Source organism: Callospermophilus lateralis, unplaced genomic scaffold (assembly GCF_048772815.1).
Source record: "Callospermophilus lateralis isolate mCalLat2 unplaced genomic scaffold, mCalLat2.hap1 Scaffold_386, whole genome shotgun sequence".
Lineage (NCBI taxonomy): Eukaryota > Metazoa > Chordata > Mammalia > Rodentia > Sciuridae > Callospermophilus > Callospermophilus lateralis.
In genome coordinates, this window is record NW_027514285.1 from 138,867 (window position 1) to 162,321 (window position 23,455).

Consider the following 23,455-nt stretch of genomic DNA (forward strand, 5'->3'; position numbering starts at 1 on the left):
TATTATTTGAATGTTATGCTGGATGTGAGACATTAAGTAACATCAGTGTGGGGTCTACCACAAGCTGAAAGGACCTCAGAGGGAGTAGAGAGTGTCCTGTTAACTCACCCTCAAATAAATCCCCTACACCTAACAATGTGATAGGCTCTATAGAGGTCAATCTCATTGCACTTCAAACCCAATACTGGTTTTTGGCAAATACTCGATTTTGCCAAAGTAAAAGGCCATCCTGTGAAGGACTCTTTTAATTTGTTCTACAAATAAATGAGCATTAGCTAAATAATTAAATATTTGTATTGATAACATCTAACATCACACTGAAAACAGCCCTCTTCATCAAATTCATTATTATACATACAGACTATCAAAATCTATGACCAGCACCCGCACGTCTGTACTTTTCTCCACTCACCACTCTTTTCTTATCTGTGAGGAGATGAGCCCATCATTTAATGTCTTGGCTAAGTGTCTATTTATAACATTTATACGGGGAGAGCAAAATCTTCTAATACCTTAAAGTTATTTTCAGGTTTGAAGAAAAGGAAGTGTATATCTAAAGAGAACTTGGTGACTTACAGAGTAATTGATGAAAAACAACTTGTTGAGAAGGAAAAAAAAAAATGATTGCTCTTTTGTGCTTCCTTTAAAGTTTACTTACATTTGTAGAGCCTGGAGGAAACTGTGTAAAGAAGATAAAATAAAAGCTTGGATGCCACACAAGATTAACTTGGCAATAGAGATAAGAGCATTTAATCAATGGCAAACTAGCTTCACACAGCAGATAAGATCACAGTGACTGGAGGGAAATGTACAGAGCCCATGAATGATTGCCATTTACCTTCTGAGAACAATGACAGTAATATTTTGCATTGTGATAGCTACTTTGATCAGAAGTTTCTAACCTCTTAGCATATTTTAAGATGTTAAACCTTCTAAGATAGATATGACTTCAATCAGAATTTTATAAAAGATAGGATGTTTGGGTTTCTGTTGGAAAGAATGCAAGATGAGTGGATATTAGAGATACTTTTGAAAACTTTCCACAGCTCAACCTTTGTGGAGTGCAGGCTTATATTTTAAGTAAAAGCAATAGAGTTTTAAGATAATCATAATCTTTACTAGGTATTAACTTTGTTTTCACACGGACAGAATTAATGAAGTTTTACAGTAAATGTAATGGTATATATTAATAACCCAAAATAATAAAATTTAATGAAACAAATAAATAATAGCAAAATAAGAGAATAAAATAGCAGAAAAATAGAAAACTTTTTTATACACTGAATAAGTATATGAATGAATTATGATAATTTAGGCACCTATATATGAGTATTCATACAACATCAGTTAATAGTTTTTATAAATAGCTAGCACAGGTATTTTAGTATTCAATTTGTACAGCCTTCTTTTAAAACCTTTCACAGAAACATAATTACAAATAATCATTCTTCATTATATATGCATTATATACATGAAGGCCTTAAAGGATTTTATAAAAAAAATATTTTCTTTAATGAGGTCTTAAGCTAAATAAACAAGAGAAAGCATGGAGTGGTGGAAATGAAAGTATCCTCATAGTTTACCTGCTTTACTAAATGGCTAAAAATATAGATAGTAGATTGTTAGAATTTCCCCTTCCTTAATAACTTCATTAAACCACAGATATTATATGTAATTTTCCATCCAAGTCTGTGTACAATATCATACTTAATTTTCCTTATCTAAGTACTGGAGGAATGGATCCTTTCTCTGCTCTGATTTTCCTTGGCAAAAAATACTTCATGCAAATGTGGATCCAGAAATAGTGTTATTAATGTAGTGCTATTGAAATTGTAATTTGAATTTACCAAATTTATCCTTATCAACTTTAGAAATAGTGAATAAAGTGGTCTTTCAGGAAGGTTTTCTAGAACAAGAAAAGTAATGAGTATATTAAATGATCTACTATGCAACTCAACTCTTAAATTGCATTAGTGACAAATTCAAAAAAGTTAATTCCCAGCATCTTCTGGCCAACTATAGCACTAATCATAATCAAGAAAAGTTATTTGGAGGATAAGAGCAGTAGTGCAAATTTGGAAAACATAGTGGTATAAAGACCAAGACTGAGGAAGCTAACTGTATTTAAGCAACCATAAAAAATGGAAATGTCTGAAATTTTCATTAATTAACTATTGCTTACCAGTGATATGCTAATTCTACATGTGTCCTATTTCATTATATATGCCAAGGTCCAATACCTCAAATAGTATGAGCTATTTTACACTTTGTAATTAAGTATTAAGTAAAGAATCTCAAATAAATTTTCAAGGAACTGTCAAAAAAGCTACAATAAAGAGTTCATTGTATATATTACAGATATTGCTAATACTTATTTTGTGTCTGTCCTACCTTTTAGTTATTAACAGGATCCTATTTTATTTATGTTTTCTGTTGTCAGATTTTAGGAGCTTCTTCCAAAGGATGGATAATTATTTTGTTTATAAAGAGGGCAAAAAGCAAATAGGGGCAGAATTCAAGTTTATGAATGACATAAAAATACATCTGAGAGTATTTACTTTCTATATTTTTTGGTGTATTAAAGATCTTTGTTCACTCTTATATGTGAATCCAATATTATGCTATGTTAAGGACAGAAGCAAAATTTAAAAATGATGAGCATAAGAATAAAAAAGACTTATGACCCATTAGTATATTACACTTATTATTGTACAGTAAGCTTAAATTATGTCATTTTATAAATCTTAAAACCATGTAAATCAAATATCATCATTGTGCATTTAGATAATGATAAAGTAAGTTGTAATATTTATCCCTGTATATAAATTCATTATATTCTTAATAATTTGCTCAATTAATACAGGGCTATAAAAACAGATTATTTTCTGAGGCTTTAATTATCCATTTATCTAACTATGCAAGTGAACATTATATATATATATATATATATATATATATATATATATATATATATATATATATAATTCCATGAAATAAATACTTAATAGTATTCTTTGTAAATAATTATGCTAGGTATATAATTATTTTTCTGTTTTTCTTCAGTATCTTTGTATAATATAATATCATACAAACTTTTTTTTAAAGGTAAAAGCAAAATATGTTAGCTCTAAAACAATGTGGAAATGGCATTACATTTTTTAGACTTTAATCAATCTACAGATTCAGCACAATCTCTATCAAAATAACAATGCCACTCTTTACAGAAAAAAAAGAACAATTATCTTGAAATATATATGGGATCAAAAAAGGTCCCAAATAGCCAAAGCCATCTTAAGAAGTAAGAAGAAAGCTGAAGGCATCACATTACCAGACTTCAAAGTATATAATGAAGTTATGGTAACCAAAGCAGCATGGTACTGTAATAAATCAGACCTACAGAACAATAGAATGGAACAGCAGAGACCCCAGAAATAAACCCACGCATCTAAAGTCCACTAATTTTCATGGAACAAAAAAGTGGAAGTATTTTTAATAAACAGAGTTGTGGATATTTATTATTTATTTAATATTGGTAATTAAATTATTATTTAAAAATATTGGTATTTAAATTAGAAAGTGGATATCCACCTGCAGAAGAAAAAAAAAAAAGACCCCTCTCTTTTACTATATACAGACATCATCCAAAAATGGACTAAAGGCCTCAATGTATCATTCAAAATTATGAAATTACTAGAAGAAACCATAGGGAAAATGATTCATGACATTTTTAGATTATGTCTCAATAAAGGAGTCAACAAGAGCAAACACAGAGGAATAAAATAATGTTACAGTTTAAAAAAATGCACAGCAAAACAAACTATCAACAGAGTAAAGAGACAACCTACAGAATGAAGGGAATTTTTATAAACTGTATATCTGACAAGGTATTAATATCAAAAACATATAAGGAAGTAATTAATAGCAAAACAAACCAAAAATCCCACTAATAACTTTACTTTAAAGTGAGCAAGATATTGGAATAGACAAATTTTTAAAAAATATACAAAGAGATATCTGAAAAAATTCTCAACATCATTAATCATGAAAGTAATGAAAATCAAAATTATGATGAGCTATCACTTCATTCCAATTATAAGTGCTAGCAAGGATGTGCTGAAAACATATCCCATATACACTATTGGTGGGAGTGAGAACTTGTAAAGGTATATGGAATACAGTATGGAGGTTCCTCAATAATTAAAAACAGAGCTACCATAAGATCTGTCAATCCCTCTACTGGGTATATATCCAAAGTAAATGAAATCAGCATTTCAAAGAGACACCTGCACGCCAATGTTTATGCAGCACTATTCACAATAGCCAAGAAAGGGAAACAATCTGAGTGTTCATCAATCAATGATAAAGAAACAGAGGCACATTTACACACTGTAATCCTATTCCACAATAAAAAACCGTGCAATTCTGTCATTTGTGGGTATGGATGAAAATGGAGATCATCATGCTGTGTGAAATAAGCCAGGCACAGAAAAGCAAGTACTTCACGATCACATTAATAAGTGGAATTTTTAAAAAAGGTTATTTCATAGAAGTAGGGAGTAGGAGAGAAGTTAATAGACTGGGGAGGGGAGAAGGAAAGGATGATTGAGGAAAGGTTTAGCAACAGGTACAAAGTTCTAATTAAATAGGATAAATAGGGCTTGTTGTGTCCGCTGAAAAAAATAAATATTAAAAAATTTATCTCTCTCTCTCTTTAAATAAATAAATAGGATAAATAACATTTGGTGCTTTGATACATAGTAGAATCACTAAAGCTGTAAAAATGTAATGCATATTTTTAAATAGTTAGAAAGGGAATTTTTAATATTCTCATCAAATTGTGATTAATATTTGAGATTATAGATATGCTAATTACCCTAATTTGAACACTATGTGCTCTCTCTTAATCTCTCTCTCTCTTTTATATATACATATACACACACATACACACACACACACATACATATTGGGCTCTATAAGTATGTACAATAATAATAATATGTCAATAAAAATTAAAATTATTTTTCAATTAGTCTTATGAAAACAAATTGGAAAAAAGTGAATCTCTTTATCATAAAATATCTCTAGTTAAATATATAGAAAAACTTTGTACATTAATCTTCCAAAACAAAAATCTATGCATACTTGATTTTCTTTGGTATGTGTAGTTAGACAAGAGAAATAATATGTATCAAGTGTTTGACAATATAAAAACTAGCTTTTCAATTTTCACTAGAATATATTTTTCAACACAAAAAAATTATCACTTTCTATAATATGAAATAAATATCTATAAAATTAAGGGCTCTCAAATACTATAAATCAAAAATTAAAAATATTCTGTTTAAAAAAATGTCTTCTGCTGAATCCTCAAACAGAATGCAATGTGTAAAAATCATTAAACTTTATTTCAAAACAAATTTTACAATCTCTCCTCAAAATGATGAAAAAATCATTTTAAGTTTTGAATAAAATGTAGAATATTCAGTATTCCTCATGATTAAATAGAAAAGATTTAATTGAAAGATGAGAATAAAAGAACTAAAAAAGAAAAACAAAATAAAGATGAAATGGAAACACTTGAATTGAAAAACTCAGCCTGGGCTGATTTTGAGTTTTTCAGAAACACTTGAAGAAATTCTTTAAAAATAATCTCATCTCATTTTTTTACATTACGGTGTAATAAGTAGCTATGAATATTTCAAAATCCACAAAGGTAAATCCATGGGTGTACTTATCCTGCTACATGCTTTATTGTTGCATTTTCTTAACTGATAATTTTAACTATGTATTGTGGCCGAACTACAACTGCAAGATGCTTATACAGACTTCCACTCCTAACTGGAAGGTATTCAGATTTTCAAAACTGAATGTAACTCTGAAGGAATAGAAATCAAAATCATTTTAATGAAATAAAAATGTAATTAGTAAAAATAATTTTAGTATGATCTCAAAAATGTAAATGCTCCATAAATAAAATTATTAGTGTTAGTGTTTAGATATGAGGTGAGCCCAAAGCTTATGTGTGAGATAATACAAGAATATTGAGCACTTAAATGATCATTAGATTATGAGCATTATAATTTAATAGGTGGGTTAATAAGCCAATAGGGATTATTTGGGTAGTAACTGTAGGCAGATAGGGTGTGGCTGGAGGAGATGGGTCACTGGGGTGTGCCTTTGTATTTATATCTTGTCCTTGGACAGTGATGCTCTCTCTGAAAGGCCAAGGTTCATTGTTGGAGATTAAAATGCACACACAAAGATAGCAGTGCCAAAGATGAAGCACTTTATTGCAAACTGCTGCTAGCTTATATAGAGAGTCAGTTATCTTAAACCAGGAAGCTCCTGGGGCCAATTATAGTAAAGGTCAGTTCATCACCTACAGTGCACGCACGTCTGCCCTGCATAAGATTCATGGGGGGCACGAACTGTCCACGTGTATGGAAGATGGGAGGGCCAATTAGAAGGTTTTCAAAACAACTTGTTATCCACCCACTGGCAACTTACCCACCGCCATGTTGCATTAGGGGCTCCTTATCTGAAAGGCCCTGGAAGTTCTAGCTGCCCACTGGCAATTTGCCCACCGCCATGTTTGAAAGGCCCGGGGAGTTCTCAGGAAGACTCCCAACACTCTCTGTTTCCAATTTGCCATGTCCTCAGCTGCCTTCTTCTATTATGCCCTTCCACCATGATGTTTTCACATTGCCCAGAGCAATGAAGTAGGCTATGTATGGACTGAGACCTCCAAAACTGTTAGTCAAAATTAACTTTTCTTAGTTTATATTGTTCTTTTTGGGGCTTTTGATCACAGTGTCAAAAAGCTGACTAAAACTTTGTGATTTAGGACTTTTGAAGAAAATATATACACTTCATCTGCTCTTTTAAATATTGTCCTAATTCTACATAACTATCTTTCTATTCAAAATGTTTGATTAAAATAAAGTGATCACAATACCTGTTGGGTCAATTAATATCACCCCTGAATAATAATAACTTTTATTCATTAAGTTATTATTTTTGTTTTAACTTTACTAATAGATGTTCAAACTTGGTGCTGGCAATGATTTTCTAAAACTCAATTTAATGATTCGATTAAGCTTGAGATAACTATCAGTGAAAAACATCCTTAGATTTCAATGATAATAACTGATATACACTACCCCAGTGGATTACTTCTCAGAGATCCACCATCTATACTGAGATCATATCAGTGCAGAATTCTATACATTTCCAGGCCCTGTCTGATTCAGTATTCTGTTTTCTTAATTATTAGCTATTGGCTTATTTTAATCTGAAGTTCAAGGCTTATCTGTTGCCTGGGAAATGTTTTTGAATATCTTCTTTTTGTTTTAGCATCCTGCTGTGTGTTTCCAATATCATCAAGCCTCACAACTTATACTATATTTTAATTTTTGATTCTTATAAGTAAGCTCTTTGAGGACATAGATAATTTATTGCTTCTTCTTTCCACAGCTTATCTGTGATTACTCAAATAGACACTTCAGTATCTCTTTCTACTCTTGAAAAATTTGCTGATGATAATTAAACAGTATTCTTCAAAGACAAATCAAAAGTTCTTATAGTTAGAATTTACTCCACACTAATAAATTATACTTTTTAAGTTATGATTTTTCTGTAACAGTGGATTTGAAAATGAAGAAATAGAATGAAGAACCATAATATAATTATTTAAAACATCAGTGATTTATTTGTAAACATAAATTTCAGATGGCTTTTCTCACATCAGATTTCTGCTCTTATAAAATTAAGAAACACTTGTTTCAATTTGGAATGACTATTTAATGAATTGTTTACTAAGTAAACAGAATCTTCATCCATTTTAATTGTTTTTTGCTAGAAAAATCATCATATGCATTTTAAAAAATATTTTATGGTTTGCATCCCTTCTCACATATTTTAATCTATATATAGAAGCTATTTTTGTGATTGTGCATATTTGATATATTTCTATTTTATTCATGGAATTATTATTTTAATTTTACTTTTCTTACAGAATTTTATCCTATTATATTATGTTTAAATACCTGCAAAACATACTATACTTAAAAGTACTCATTTTATCTTAACAAAAACTCTTTTTGCTTCCTTCTCAATAGGTAGAGACAGACATGTGAATAGAATACTAGCATTTTCCACAGAAACAGGAAAAAATTGTGTGGCGGGGTATGTGTGTGTGGAGAGAGAGAGAGAGAGAGAGAGAGAGAGAGAGAGAGAGAGAGAAGAAAGGTGGAACTTTTACACAGTTGACACACATAATTGTGAACAGAGGTCTGTCTATGATCTACAGATTTAGATAGCAGACCTGCAGGCTAGGGATCCAGGGAAAGTCAGTATTGCAACTGAGCTCTAGTCCAAAGCAATCAAATGGTGGAATTCCTTCTGTATATTGTGTCCAGAGTCCCTCTTTTTATAATCACATATTAATCACCTTATTTAAGCTTAATTACCTTTTTAAGGATGCTATTCCCAAAATGCAGTCTATTAGGAGGTTTGCAGTTTATGACCAATATATTAAATTTGGGGTAGACAAATCATCCAAAAAGAAGAGATACATATAGAGATGAAATAAGAGATGTAAGTTGAAATTTAATTTCTACATTAGGAGTATTTCAAACATATATGAAATTGACCAAATTATGCATGTCCATGCACAAATACACCACAAGGAATCCTGCTAATACATAGAATGATAATATGTTAATATAATAATAGAGACAATAGTAGAGTAAGTGGATCAGAGGAAGGGAGAAGTGGAGAGAAAAGGTATAATGCAACAATAAAAATAAATTCAAAAATACATATACACATAATAAAATGAAAAAGTTTTTATTCAGCAGATGAATAAATTATTCCAAAGACAAAATAATGTTTAAAATAATAATTTGTGCTTCTTTATAGAAATATTGCTGATGTCTAGAAAGTGACCATTTTCAGGTTGTGCTAATATATTTTGTATAGAGAATTAGGAAGTAGGAAATCTTAATACTAACAAGAAGATGGTCACAGTTCTGCTTTATTTCCTGCTAAATTAATACTTATATAACTTTTTATATTCTATTTAGAAATAAGTAACAGCGTAAAGAATATTCAAAGCTATTTCAACTTGTGGGAGGCAAAGGTTAAAAGTCATTGTATCTGTAAAATGATTTTTATGTACACAATCATCAAATTGATACTTGTCTTTTTTTTTTTGGTTATCTTCAGGATACTTGATTTGTATCCTAAATAAGACACAAGATGGATGAGAGTTTGTGTTCTCTAAAATAAAATGAGGTAATGCTAATACATATCATTACACTGAGCATTTCTCAGGCAAATCCAATTGGAAAGTCTAAACTATCATGAACATGGAAGTGATTTACCTAAAACTACCTATGCCATTATATGATAGGAGTTCATTATACAAACAGTACTAACAGTGATGCTATGGAGAATAAAATAATGAAGTACATGCATCATGCATGGATAATCTATTAATATTACTATGAATACCTAATAAGCCTTGTGTCATGTGCAGATAAACTACCAGGGCAGTGCAAGACTTATTATGGGCTATCTTCATTAATCCTCAAGATCATCTTGAACATGAGAGATAAAGAAAGGCAGTAGGTACATAATTTACCAAATTATGCTAACTACTGAGTGGCAAAATAGGATTTTATACAAGATACGTTTAATTTTAAAGCCCAAATATCTTCCACTAACCTTGTTTCTAGAAACTTGTCTTTGGTTTGAATGAAAAGCAGGTTTTTACTATGAAAAAGAATTCATTTCATGATTAATGCATTTGAAATTTGGAATGTACTCTTAGGAAATTTTAGTGAAATTGTTTTAACACTCTATACACCCTAATGTTGCTTTTATTTCTCCTTTATCCCAGTCCTCTGTCACAAACATTGCCTGTGGCATTACAATGGATGACAATCAACAGTAAGAACAACCCTAGGCCATGTTAAGGAGTGACCTGTTGATCTAATTATAAGACATTTCTTGGAGATATTTATGATGTGATACAACATATTTTTGATAATTTTCTACTTAACACCTATAAGAATTTGATAAATTTTAATATACTCACTTAACATGTTAGGTCCTGGAGACAATTATAAATAAGATATGAAAATTCAAAAAAGGATTTTAAAAATAGTAAATATGAAAAAAGAATAAGGCATATGCTGTGTTAATTATTTAATAGATGGAGAGAGTAGATATCTTAACAGGTAATGTAGGTCCATTCCAAAATAGGGCACACTCAAATGGAGATTTTTTGAAGCCAATTGCTGGAAGGTGTATGTACTGACAAGGAAATTTTTATTCACAGGGAAAGACTGGTTAAGAAAACCTGTAGATATGTTTGAAAAAAGTTTGTGATAGTATCTAACTGTCTTGGCTTTTGTCTAAGAAAAATTAGACATGAATCAGAAGCACTGTGTATGTTTTAGAAGTTTTTAGAAAATCAGATTTAATTCAAAAATATGATTATATAAAAGGATTCCCTATACTCTCTTAGTATAGATTACAGAAAGAAAGCCAATTTTCTACTGAACAATTATAAGGAATTGATGAATTTTAATATATTCACTCATGTTAGACCTATGCTAAGAAAGCCAAATGGTTTGTAAGAAATCAGGTTGTATGTATTTTATAGATTTAAAAAATCTCTATCTTATGTTGCTATATCCAAGAGTATGTCTAGGCAACTTCCGTCCTGGAAAAACATGATACTGTGACCTATTTTCAACTTTCTACAAGCTAGTGACAGCTTCATTCCCAGAACATGATGTGATTCATGTGGTTTCGTTGTTCTTCCTCTTGGCATCAACAAGAACCTATAAAATACATAATCCCTGTGTAAGAAAATTGGGATAGCTACAAACCAGGCCACTCCCTTGCTAGCCTTTTCATTTTGGGTCCTTAGAGAAATGTTGTCATCTCTTGGATTTCTCTTTTTTGAGCTTAACTATCCAGCTGTTATCTTAATTAAGTCAGCCAAAGGCAAGGATCTGGTTTTCCACACCTGTGGAGAAGATTGTCATGGCATTTTAATGACTTATTAGAGCTTGCGGAAATAGAGGCTAGTGTGAATGTTAGCAATGATTAGTTCAAATTAATACTAAAGCTGTCAATTACCAATTAGAAGATGTGTTTGTTCCTCAACAATGCACTGTCACAAATTGCGTGTTTTGACACTCTTAATTCATCTTTTGTCCCCTGATAGAAATATCTAAAATGGCTTCTGGCCATCTCTTTCCAGGAAAGATGGTTATTAAATTTAGCCATATCTAGATGTTAAGCCTAAAACCCAAGAAAATAAATTATTTTCAGCAATGAAAACACATTGGATAAAGAGAATAATTACCTCCAGGAATGTACCCAATTTATGATTTTAGCTACATGCTAAGCATGTCAAAGTATGTAGTTTTTAGTTATAAGCATAAGCATTGACTATTCTATTTGACAAAGGATTCTGGTTTGGTTTATGTAACTAGTTAAAAAGAAATAAAGTAAGAAAGTCCCGTGATGATTGACAATTGTTAGCAAAGGAAAAAAATAAATATATAATCCTTCTCCCAATGAATCAATAAGCTGTTTAGTACTTTACACAGGTATTGTGTAGAACATTGGAATAATGGTCAGAGAAAATATGAAAAAAAGATTAGTTAATATAAAAAGAAGAAATTAAAAGTAAATATATATATATATATATATATATATATATATATATATATATATATATATATATATATCCCTACAGAAGAAGATTATATATGCTATCTTTGTTAGTATTTAGTATAATTTATGTACCACTTGGACAGATTTTGAAAAAGTTCTAAGTTATTGAACTAATAAAAACTCAGAACAGCAATAAATATAATTAGAATAACAAAGGTATATTTTCTGAAATGAAAACATGAAATAAAATAAACAACAATTAAGTGAATTGTCTTAAGAAAATAATCTTAAGAAGGACCAGGCTTTCAAAAGAACACATGACTTTTTATACCAATATCCATGTTCATTTATCTTAAAACTATCCAAGGTATGTTAGGGTATTTTTACTCTTTATTAATACCCAAGGATTTATTATCAAAAGTCATATTTTAAATTCACCAATAATAGCAATTATCTATTGTTCTACTTAGTTTCAGCCAAATTTCAGCTGGAAGGATAGACTTCAATGATGCTCTCACTTGGCTTCCAAGTTGGCATTAGCTGACAGCTCAGGTGGGGCTGTGAACCATAATGTTTTTCTCTGCCAATCATATTCCTCCACCTGATGACCTGGCCTTGCTTACAAGACAGTAATTGCAGTCCATAAAGGAACATTCCAGAGGACAAGCCCTTTTGAGAGAGGTTTACTGAGTTTCTCCTTCAATCACAGTGTAGTGTCCCATCAACCAAAGTCAGTCTCATGAAAAAGCCCACTATCAAGTGCAATAAGACCTCCTGATGGCAGAACTGGGAGTTATGCATCATCAGGGGCAATAAAAACCAATCAACCAGAACATACTGCTTATAATTTTGGTTTACAAGACTGAGGTAAATGACCACTTTCTTTTATTTATGGAGTAAAATATAAGAACAGTATGGAGAAGAGTATTCCCTTTCATTGTAATACAGAATAGGTGTTTAATTTTAAATTTGTGGAAAATTTTTAAAAAATTTTTTAAAAATTATAATTAAAATCTGACTGGTATGGATGAAAGATTATACTACAGTCTATATATCCAAAAGTGATATTTAGAAAATGTGTAAGCATAATTCGTATTAATCCATGATCACTTTCTATAAAATAGAGTGCCTTCATTGATGATTTCACTTGGAAAATAAAGAAAAAAAGGATAAAAAATGGAAGATTAAAAAAATTTTAAATTTTTCCAGTGATGTGCTTAGTAAGATGTTAATATGATGGCAAATAATTAAAAGTAAGAATTAAGTGAAAATAAGAAACTCAGATCCAGCATTTTTGCTAAAAGTGCTTTTAAGAACTGAAGTCGAGGTTCCATTTCTTGGATTTGAGGAGCAGAGGGGCAGTTGATAAAACTTTGTAGCTGCCAAGATGAAGAATCCAACTGGAAGCAGCCCACAAACAGGTAGAAATCAAATTTCTAACTTCTCAATATATAAATTGACATTCACAGATTTTCAAGACATTTCCCTGGTCAACACAAGTGATAATAAAAGATGATGAAATAATATACACTTGAAAAATCATAATTTTTTAAAAATGTAATATTTATAAAAATTAGTTTTGATTTGTTTGAATTAACTATAAAATCAGAAAACAGTATTTGAGTGTTGAGAGCCATAACTATGTATACTATAAAATCTTGACTTCTTAAGCTCAATGAAAGAAATCTCCATGTAAATAGAAAAACTAAACAAAAGACATCTGAAACAGATACAGCCACATCAATAGTTATGGAAGTTCATTCACAATAGCTAAGCTTTGGAACCAACCTAGGTGCTCTTCAACAGATGAACAGATAAAGAAAATGTGGTATATATATCCAATGGAATATCACAAATTAATGTAGTGAAATTATGGCATTTGCTAGTAAACGGATGTAACTAGAGACTATCATGTTAGTGAAATAAGCAAATTCCCCCCAAAAACAAAGGCCAAATGTTCTCCCTGATAAGTGAATACTAACATACAATAAGAGCTGGGGGAGATAGAAGTTCAGAAGATTGGACAGAGGGTCATGAAGGGAGGGAGAAGGGATATGAATGGGAAAGACAGTAGAATGAATCATACACAACTCTCCTATGTTCACATGATCAGTGAAACTCCACATCCTATACAACCACAAGAATGGGAAATTATACTCCATGTATATAAAATATATCCAAATAAACTCTACTGTCATGTATATCTAAAAAGAACAACAACAAAAAAGTAAAAAAATAGGTTCTAAGAAGAATGCTAGACATTATATCATCCTCTTAAATATCAATAAAACTTATTAGTATATTAAGTGCTCTGAGTTTCAAAAATGCACTGCTTCCCACATTCCTTCGGGAACAGAAATCTCACTCATCATTGCCGCAGCCTGGCTGGCTGGGCAAAATAACCAGGGCTGACAAATGACTTGTGTACCTGGATACAGCAGGAGAGGGAGCCATTTATTGTAGAACAGGAGTGGTATTTATACATTCCACACAGCTTATCTTAATTAGCATAAAATAGATACAACAGTCAACCAATAAGGAATCTCCACACTTAATGGCTCCCTGGCACTTCACAAACCACTCCTTCTGGCATTTTGCCAGGCTCCATCCAGACTTGTTTACAGACCCTAACATTTCTCTGGCAAAATGCCAGGTGCCATCCTGATTTGTTTACAGACTCTAACATTTCCCCCTTTTGTTTAATTTAAATAATGACCATAGTGGTTTTTACAAAAACACCATAAATAATCTGCTACAAGCAGAAGGGGAGGATACAAAATGCCACAATACCAAGCCACTTGATGGCTCCATGCAAGAAGCCCTTGGAAAAATTATACCAGCAATGACATTGTTAGCAAAGATATCAAGTTACAATTTGTTGTAGATTACAGTTTGTTGTCTCAGTCCAGGTAAAGCAGTGTCTCAATAGATTAACTCACATTTTAGGTAAATCACAGTCCAGGTAAGTTCTGTAGGCAGCTAGCTTAAATCACAGTCCAGGTAAGTTCTGCAGGCAGCTAGATTGATCCGAAGTCTCTCTGGTTCTCAACCGAAGTCTCATCTGGTTTTCAGCAACACTGGAATTCTTCCACCTTTTTATTTACTGGCACTGGGACAAGGCAGGAACTCCGGCAATGATGTTAAAGAAAATCCTGTAGTATTCCAGCAGGCGCTAAGAAAACAACCTTCTGAAGAATTTAGTACATTTTCTCAAGGTTTTTTTACATTTGAAATAAGCCTTAATAGTGCTCATTACTCATTAGCCTCCAGGTGTGGGAGAACCATTGTAGTTACTGGCCTTGGAAATGGTCAAATTTCAGGGACGCCATGTCCCCGGCCCAGCTGCAGTGTCCTTGGGCAGCCCCAGATGGGGAGTGTCCTGGACTCAAACTGATACCAGGAACTGGGAGCAAGAGCCCGGGAGACTTTGCCTCCAGGTCAGATCTGGATTTGGGCTCTTGCAGTGGCCTCCTGCTCCCAGAGCGGGGGGGGGGGGGGGGGGGGGGGGGGGGGCAGGGAAGAGCCAGCTGCACTGTTTGGAAACCCTTGGTGTACATGACCGGCTCCTGCATGTGGCAACCTCTGCACCAATTTACACACCCTCTGGTAATGAAAAGTATTCAGTAATAGCATTTTGCTGCAACTTTTTGCCTGATAATCCTTCTTCTTCTGAACTTTCTTTTTCTTTCTGACTAGAGTTCCTGGGCTCTTATCAACACATGCTCTAACTATTCTTGGTTCCACTGAGGTGCCTTCTTCCCTTAGTAATTTACTTCTCACCCCTTCCATATTTTCATCACAAAGACAATACAACATTTCAAGACAAAACAATACACAAAATTACTGCATCAATCTTCTCCATTTTCTCAAAATGGCCATTTTTTCTCTCGCCCTATCTGCCTAGGGAAGAGCAGATTGCTCTCGTCCTATCTATGGACGGACAGCTTTTCTTCGTCACTTACCCCCGAGTGTCCTGGGGCTCCCCGTACAGGCCACCATCTGCCACAGCCAGGCTGGCTAGGCAAAATAACCGGGGGGGGGGGGGGGGGGGGGTGAGCAGGAACTTGTGTAGATTGATACAGCAGGAGTGGGAGCCATTTATTGTAGGACCTGAGCGATATTTATAGATTCCACACAGCTTATCTTAATTAGCATAAACTAGATATAGCAGTCAACCAATAAGGAATCTCCACACTTAATGGCTCAATTTTGTTACTTCACAAACCACTCCCTCTGGCATTTTGCCAGGCACTATCCAGACTTGTTTACAGACTCTAACACCTCTTAAGAATTTTTTTTATTTTTTTTTATGATTGTGAACAAGAAGAACTGAATAACAAGGCACAGAAAATATTTTGTTTCTAACTAAGTTAGAGATGTTTTCTGTCCATGCACTCTGATTTCCAGGTTAATTTTAAATAAAAGATAAAAACAAAAGGCTTTTCTATTTCAGCTGAAGATATAAGGACACTGTCATATCTTTGTATGTTTTATTAACATTGCTTCCAGACCCACAAAAATTACAGTTAGTTAGTTTTCACTATCATGAAAAGTAGAAATAATAAAATATTAGAAATCAATAAAAATAAGAAAATATTTTTGAAATTAGTGAAAAAAAAGCAAAATCTGGAGACAGAATAGAACTATTATTAAGTATAAAGAAAGACTAAAAATATATCAGGGATTACTTTCCTTCTTAAAAAAATTTCTGAAACAGAAAAATATATAATGATGACTCTTCAATCTTCATTACAAATCCTATATCTTAATTCAATCACTTCATATTTTATTAAATATTTATTAATAATATTCATTAAAATGTGTCTACATTTTAATGGAAATTATTTTAATATGTTCTAAAAGCTCTGTTAAACATATGAATCTATTCTTTAAAATATGAATTTTCTATACATAATCCTCAACTCACTTAGAGAAAACTATCTCAAGGTTTCTTCTTGTAACAGAGATATTTATAATAAGGAAGATTAGAATATGATCCTAATTCAGATTTTTTAAATTATACTTGATTATGTGGAAAACTATTTCATTTGCTGTTTTTCCTTGGATTATTTTTAAACTGACTCTATGTCTTTCTGTTATTCCTTAATAGAAACTTCTACGGGCTGGGGATGTGGCTCAAGCGGTAGCGTGTGGCCCGGGTTCGATCCTCAGCACCACATGCAAACAAGGATGTTGTGTCCGCCGATAACTGAAAAATAAATATTAAAAATTCTCTCTCTCTCTCTCTCTCTCTCTCTCTCTCTCTCTCTCTCTCTCTCCTCTCTCACTCTCTAAAAAAAAAGAAACTTCTAGCTGCCAATCTTGATGAGAAATGCATCAGGCAAATAAATGTCAATGAATACTTAATTTGATAAAGTGAAATACAGTAAACATTGTTAATAAGCAATTTCTATATTTGCACAATTCAGTTAATAGTCATGTTAACATTATTGATCAATAATTTAGCTAGGCAAGATGTGGCAGGCCTGTAATCCCAGTGGCTCAGGAATCTGAAACAGGAGCATCATGAGTTCAAAGCCAGCCTCAGAAAAAAGTGAGGCGCTAAGCAACTCATGAGACTCTGTCTCTAAATAAAATACAAAATGGGGCTGGGAATATGGCTAAGAGGTCAAGTGCTCCTGAGTTCAATCCCTGGTGTGCACATGCACACACACACACACACACACACACACACACACACACACACTCACACACACACACCAAAAAAGAAAAGAATTTAAAAACAACAGTGTAAGTATTTTTTTCCACCAACTATTTTAGTCAGCTTTTTAAACTGCTAAGACCAAAAGACCTGAGAAGAAATCCTCTAATTGTTGATTTGTGGACTAACAGTTTCAGAGGTCTCAGTCCATAGAAGGCTGGCTCTACTCCTTGGGACTTGAGATGAGGCAGAACATGATGGTAGAACAGTGTGGTGGAAGAAAGTGGATCAGGACATGACACCAAGAAGCAGAGAGAGAGAGAGTTCTGCTCAACAAGGACAAAATATGCTCCAATGGCAATCCCCTAGGGACCCCCCCTCTCCAGCCATACCCTATTTTCCTACAGTTTCTACCCAGTCAATATGTATCAGGAAATTAATGCATTTACTAGGTTCAGAATTTCAAAAACCAATAATTTCACATCTAATTTTTTTTTGTACTGGAATTGAACTCAGGTGCATCTGACCACTGAACCAGGTCTCCAGCCCAACCAGCCCATGTAATATGTTTTCTAGAGAAAGGGTCTCACTGAATTCCTCAGGGCCTCACTGATTTTCTGAGGCTCACTTTGAACTTGTGATCCTCCGGCCTCAGACTCCTGAGCCACTGCTATTATAGGCATGCATCACTACACCTATTCATATTTAAACTTTTTTTCTTTCATTGTCTCTTACTTGAGCTTTTGGGGAACACCTACTATCTAAATCATAACACTATTCCTAAGGAAAAAGATTTATTTGAATAATCTGTATGATGAATTTGTATGAAGAAAATAAGACAAAGTTTATCTAAAACCAGCAACCAAGGAGTTCAGTCTAAATATGATTACTAAATAAACTTTCAGAGTTAAGCGATGACATCTACATTTTTTTACTTTTTGTGGATTTTTAAGTTTTGTTGAGTTATCTATTGTTTTGTTCTGTAATAAAGCAATTTTTTCTGAAGTCAGAAAATATTGAGCAGAAAAATTAAAAGACGAAGAATTTCTTTATGTCACATATCAGCCACATCCCACATGTATGACTTGTAAGACATGTATGACTTGTATGACATGTAAGACTTTTTGTCTCATTAAAGATCAGAGATTTTCTCTCTCCCCCTTAGTCCCAACTCACATATATACATTGTCCAAAAATAAAAATATGTTAATCATAGTATTGAACCATAAAATTCTGAAAAACTAGGCTTTTAAACTTTTCTTTTCTCTCTTTCTTTTCTTATTTTTTTCTTTTTCTTTCTTCTTTTTCTTCTTTTTTTTACAATAGAACTGAAATAGCTCAGATGTAGCCACTTAGAAAATGCACCCAACTCAATATGGAGAGAATTTATGTTGGAGAGAATTTATGTTGGGATTAAAATATATGTTTATAAAAATTTTATCAGGATCCTAAACTTCCTCCTCCCTGATGACAGAATCAATTCAATGATAGACCACTGGTTAAAGAACTTGAATTTAGGGAAGTCATATGTTAGTCTATAGTATATATTATTCATCTGATAGAGATATAAATAATTTCTTTCTGATAAATATGTGAAAAATCCTCTAAATTCATTGCCCTGTGATATATTCACTAATTTCATATCTTAGCAATCAACATTTTTATGAAAGTGCTAATATTTGACTTCCAAAATTCTTTAATAAGATTCCTTAAAGTTAAAAACAGAAAATAAAATGAAAATTTCCATATATTAAAATTTTAAAAAGCCAAAAGACAGAGTAAGAGAAGCAAATTCCCAAAACAAACTTCCACTCTATAAAAGTACATTAAGCCTTATTTGAGAAAAATTGATTCATTCTGTGAAAAGAACAAAGAATTGACCAAATAAAAAATATTAAATGTAAATTCACTGATACTTAAAAGGGAATTCTACACAACACATTTCTCTAATGGTCTTATTAACACCACTTCAGGCTAACTGCAATACCCATGTATCATCAAAGAATTTACAAGCATATTCAGTTCTCTCTGACTTATCAACTGCCTTTCTCATTGAATAATCATTCTTTCATTACACATGTGAATTAGTTGCAACATCTCTATCTTCTTACATCATCTCTCTCTTTTTTTTTACCTTTCTGTACTTCTGTCTTAAAGTTTTTCACTTTAAATTTTTAATCTTCTTTATCTAAATATCTTTTATCCTATTATCTTCCCATTTTCATGTTTTTTTTCCATCATGAAGGCATCTTAACCACCCTCAATTTAACCTTTTAATGTCTTTTAATTATCATCTATACTGTACTTTTAAATGTACTTTTTCACCACCTACAGCTTCACTATTTTAAACAAGGCTTTGATTCTGTTTAAATCGCTTAATGTTAGTTTACATGGCTGCCCTTCAACCAAAGGCTTTTTTACTCCATTAAGAAGCTTTGTCTCAATCTGCCATGTACAAATACATTTTCTTCATTCTTCCTTTCTGAAGCTTTTAAAGTAAGTCTAGTTTCCTCAAAATCTTTTTAAATGGCATTTTACAACTTTTTACTTTACCATACAGAAATTATCTCATCTAGAAACATTTCTTTTTCTTTTTTTAACCTTTATATTAAAATATATTTTCACATCTTGAATCTTTTTTATCTCTTTTTTAGCCATTAACCCTTTTTATAAATTCACATTCTGAAATAACCCTTATAAAATTTTTGATTTAGACAAATTACTCCACTTTAATAAGATGAAATACTTTCATGCTTTTTTTTTATGGTACTATAATACTATAATTGAAACCCAACTGAAACTTCTTATACTCTTTGTATATAAATTACACATGATAGAATCTTAACTCTTAGTAACCTTGTTTTAGCAAAGACACAGACCAAAGCAATATTAAATCTTTTTTTTCATTTACCAATTTATGAAAACACACATCGTTTAAATATATTACCTTACAGAACTAAATAAGTAAAGAACACTTGATTTTATATTTAGTGGTTGATATTTTAACACTTTAGTTTTGTAAATTAATTAGAACTTTGTAGAAACCAAGATCTTAGATAAATGTAGTAAACAGAACAAGCCACCTCTTTCTTGTTGAAGAAAAATCCTTCTACAGGATACCATGATGGTCCCATTGATATATTTAATAACTAATCTTTAAAAAGCCATGGGCTACATTTTTGTATTGTATCAACATATGCACTTATTGTTCTTGGTCTTAATGGGGTGCCTCCTTCCTCTAACAATTTCTCTTCCTCGGGGGTGAACAACTTCAAACCTTGAGTCAACCATTTTCCCCAGTTTGCCTGAGAAAGTTCTAGGAACAGGCAACTTGAAATAAAAACAAAATGAATCAAAACAAGAACATACTGTTTTTTGAAATGGTCACCCATTCTCTCGCCTTCCCTCAGGGGCGAGCAATTTCACTTACCCCTCAAGCTTCAGGTGTTCCGCGTATGAGCCACCAGATGCCGCAGTCTCTGGCTGGGCACAAATCACGAGCCACCACACAGCTTGTAGATTCAAACAGCAATTCTTTATTCCTGAACTCACACAGGCCATCTACAAACATGTTCTGGGGAAATCCACGTTCTCTGCCCAAATCCACCGGGCTTCTGTCTCCCAAATATATTGTCTTAATCCCTAAGAACTCAAGAGGAACTCAGGCAGCAGGATACACCCTATTCTAAACGAGGAACGCCCTAATCTCGGATTATGCTAAACCGGGAACACCCTAAACACCGATCCGCCCTGCTCCTTGAGCAAGGTCACCTTACATGCAATGTCGCTGCAAAATGTCCTATTTTCATGAGTCCTTCCACTAAAGAAACATGGGGGTACGCTGGCAAGGAAATTGTCATACCTACTTGGCTGATGGCTCCCAGCAATTGGGTTGTTTGATTATTTGGTATTAAGGCTTTGAGTTCTTTATATATCCTAGAGATTAACGCTTTATTAGAGATGCGTTGGTAAAATTTTATCCCAATCTGTAGGCTATTGTCTCACATTGTAGATTTTTTTTTTCTTTCTGAGAAGAAGCTTTTTAATTTGAATCCAACCCATTTATTTATCCTTGATTTCAATTCTTGCCCTTTAGGGTTTGTTAAGGAAGTCAGATCCTGGGCTGACATGGTGAAGATTTGGTCCTAATTTTTCTTTTATTAGGCGCAAGGTCTCTGTTCTAGTGCCTAAGTGTTTGATCCACTTTGAGTTGATTTTTGTGCAGAGTGAGAGATAGAGATTTTAATTCATTTTGCTACATTTGAATTTCCAGTTTTGCCAGTACAATTTGTTGAAGAGGCTATCTTTTCTGCAGTGAATATTTTCAGCACCTTTGTGTAGTACGAGATATCCATACATATGTGGGTTTGTTTCTTGGTCGTCTCTTCTGTACCATTGGTTTACATGTCTAATTTGGTGCCAATATCATGACATTTTTGTAATTTTGCTGTGTATTATAGTATAATTTCTGGTATAGTGATGCCTCATGCTTCAATTTTCTTGCTAATTATTGTTTTGGCTATCCTGGATCTCTTATTTTTCCAAATAAATTTCATGGTTGCCTTTTCTATTTCTATGAAGAATGTCACTGGGAGTTTAAGAGGAATTGCACTAAATCTGTATAATATTTTTGGTAGTATGGCAATTTTCACAATATTAATTCTGTTTACTAAGGAGCATGAGAGATTTTTTCATCTTCTGAGGTTTTCTTTAATTTCTTTCATTAGTGTTCTGTAGATTTTATTGTAGAGGTCTTTCACCTCATTTGTTAGATTGATTCCTAGGTATTTTATTTCATTTGAGGCTATTGTGAATGGGGTAGTTTATCTAATTTCTCTCTCAGTAGATTCATAACTAATGTATAGGAATGCATTTGATTTATGAATATCGATTTCATATCCTGTTACTTTGCTGAATTCATTTATTAGATTTAGAAATTTTCTGGTGGAATTTTTTTTGATCTTCTACATATAGAATAGTGTCATCAGAAAATAGTAATAATTTGAGTTCTTCTTTACCTATTTGTATCCCTTTAATTTTTTTCTTCTATCTAATTGTTCTGGCTAGAATTTTAAGGATGATGTTGAATAGAAGTGGTGAAAGAGGACATTCTTGCCTTGTTCCAGTTTTAAAAGAAAATGCTTTCAATTTTTCTCCATTTAGAATGATGCTGGCCTTGAGTTTAGCATATATAGCTTTTACAATGTCAACGTATGTTCCTGCTATCCCTAGTTTTTCTAGTATTTTGAACATGAAGATGTGCTCTATTTTGTCAAGTGTTTTTTTCTGCATCTATTGAGATGATCATACAATTCTTGTTTTAAGTCTATTAATATGATGAATTATGTTTATTGATTTCCATATGTTGAACAAACCCTTCATCCCTGGGATGAACCTCATTTGATCATGGTACACTACCTTTATAATATGTTTTTATATGTGATTTGCCAGAATTTTTACTGAGAATTTTTGCATCTATGTTCAATGGGGATATTGGTTTGAAGTTTTCTTTCCTTGATGTGTCTTCGTGTGCTTTTGGTATCAGGGTAATTTTATCATCATAGAAAGAGTTTGGAAGGATTACCTCCTTTTCTATTTCATGGAATTCTTTGAGGAGTATTCCTGTGAATTCTTCTTTGAAAGTGTTTTAGAACTTGACTGAGAATCTGTCTGGTCCTGGGATTTTCTTGGTTGATAGGCTTTTGATGGTATTTTCTACTTCATTACTTACAATTGATCTGTTTAAATCATGTATGACCTTCTCATTCAATTTGGGTAGGTCATATGTCTCTAGAAATTTGTCAATGTCTTCTATATTTTCTATTGTATTGGAGTTTAAATTTTTAAAATTGTTTCTAATTATCTTATGTATTCCAGACATGTTCGTTGTGATATTTTTCTTCTTATCTTGTATTTTAGCAACTTGAGTTTTTTCTCCAGTTCTCTTGGTTAGCATGCTCTGGGGTTTATCTATTTTATTTATTTTTTCAAAGAGACAACTTTTTGTTTTGTCAATTTTTTTCAATTGTTTCTTTTGTTTTAATTTCATTGATTTCAGCTCTGATTTTCATTATTTCCTCTCTTCTACTGCTTTGTGTA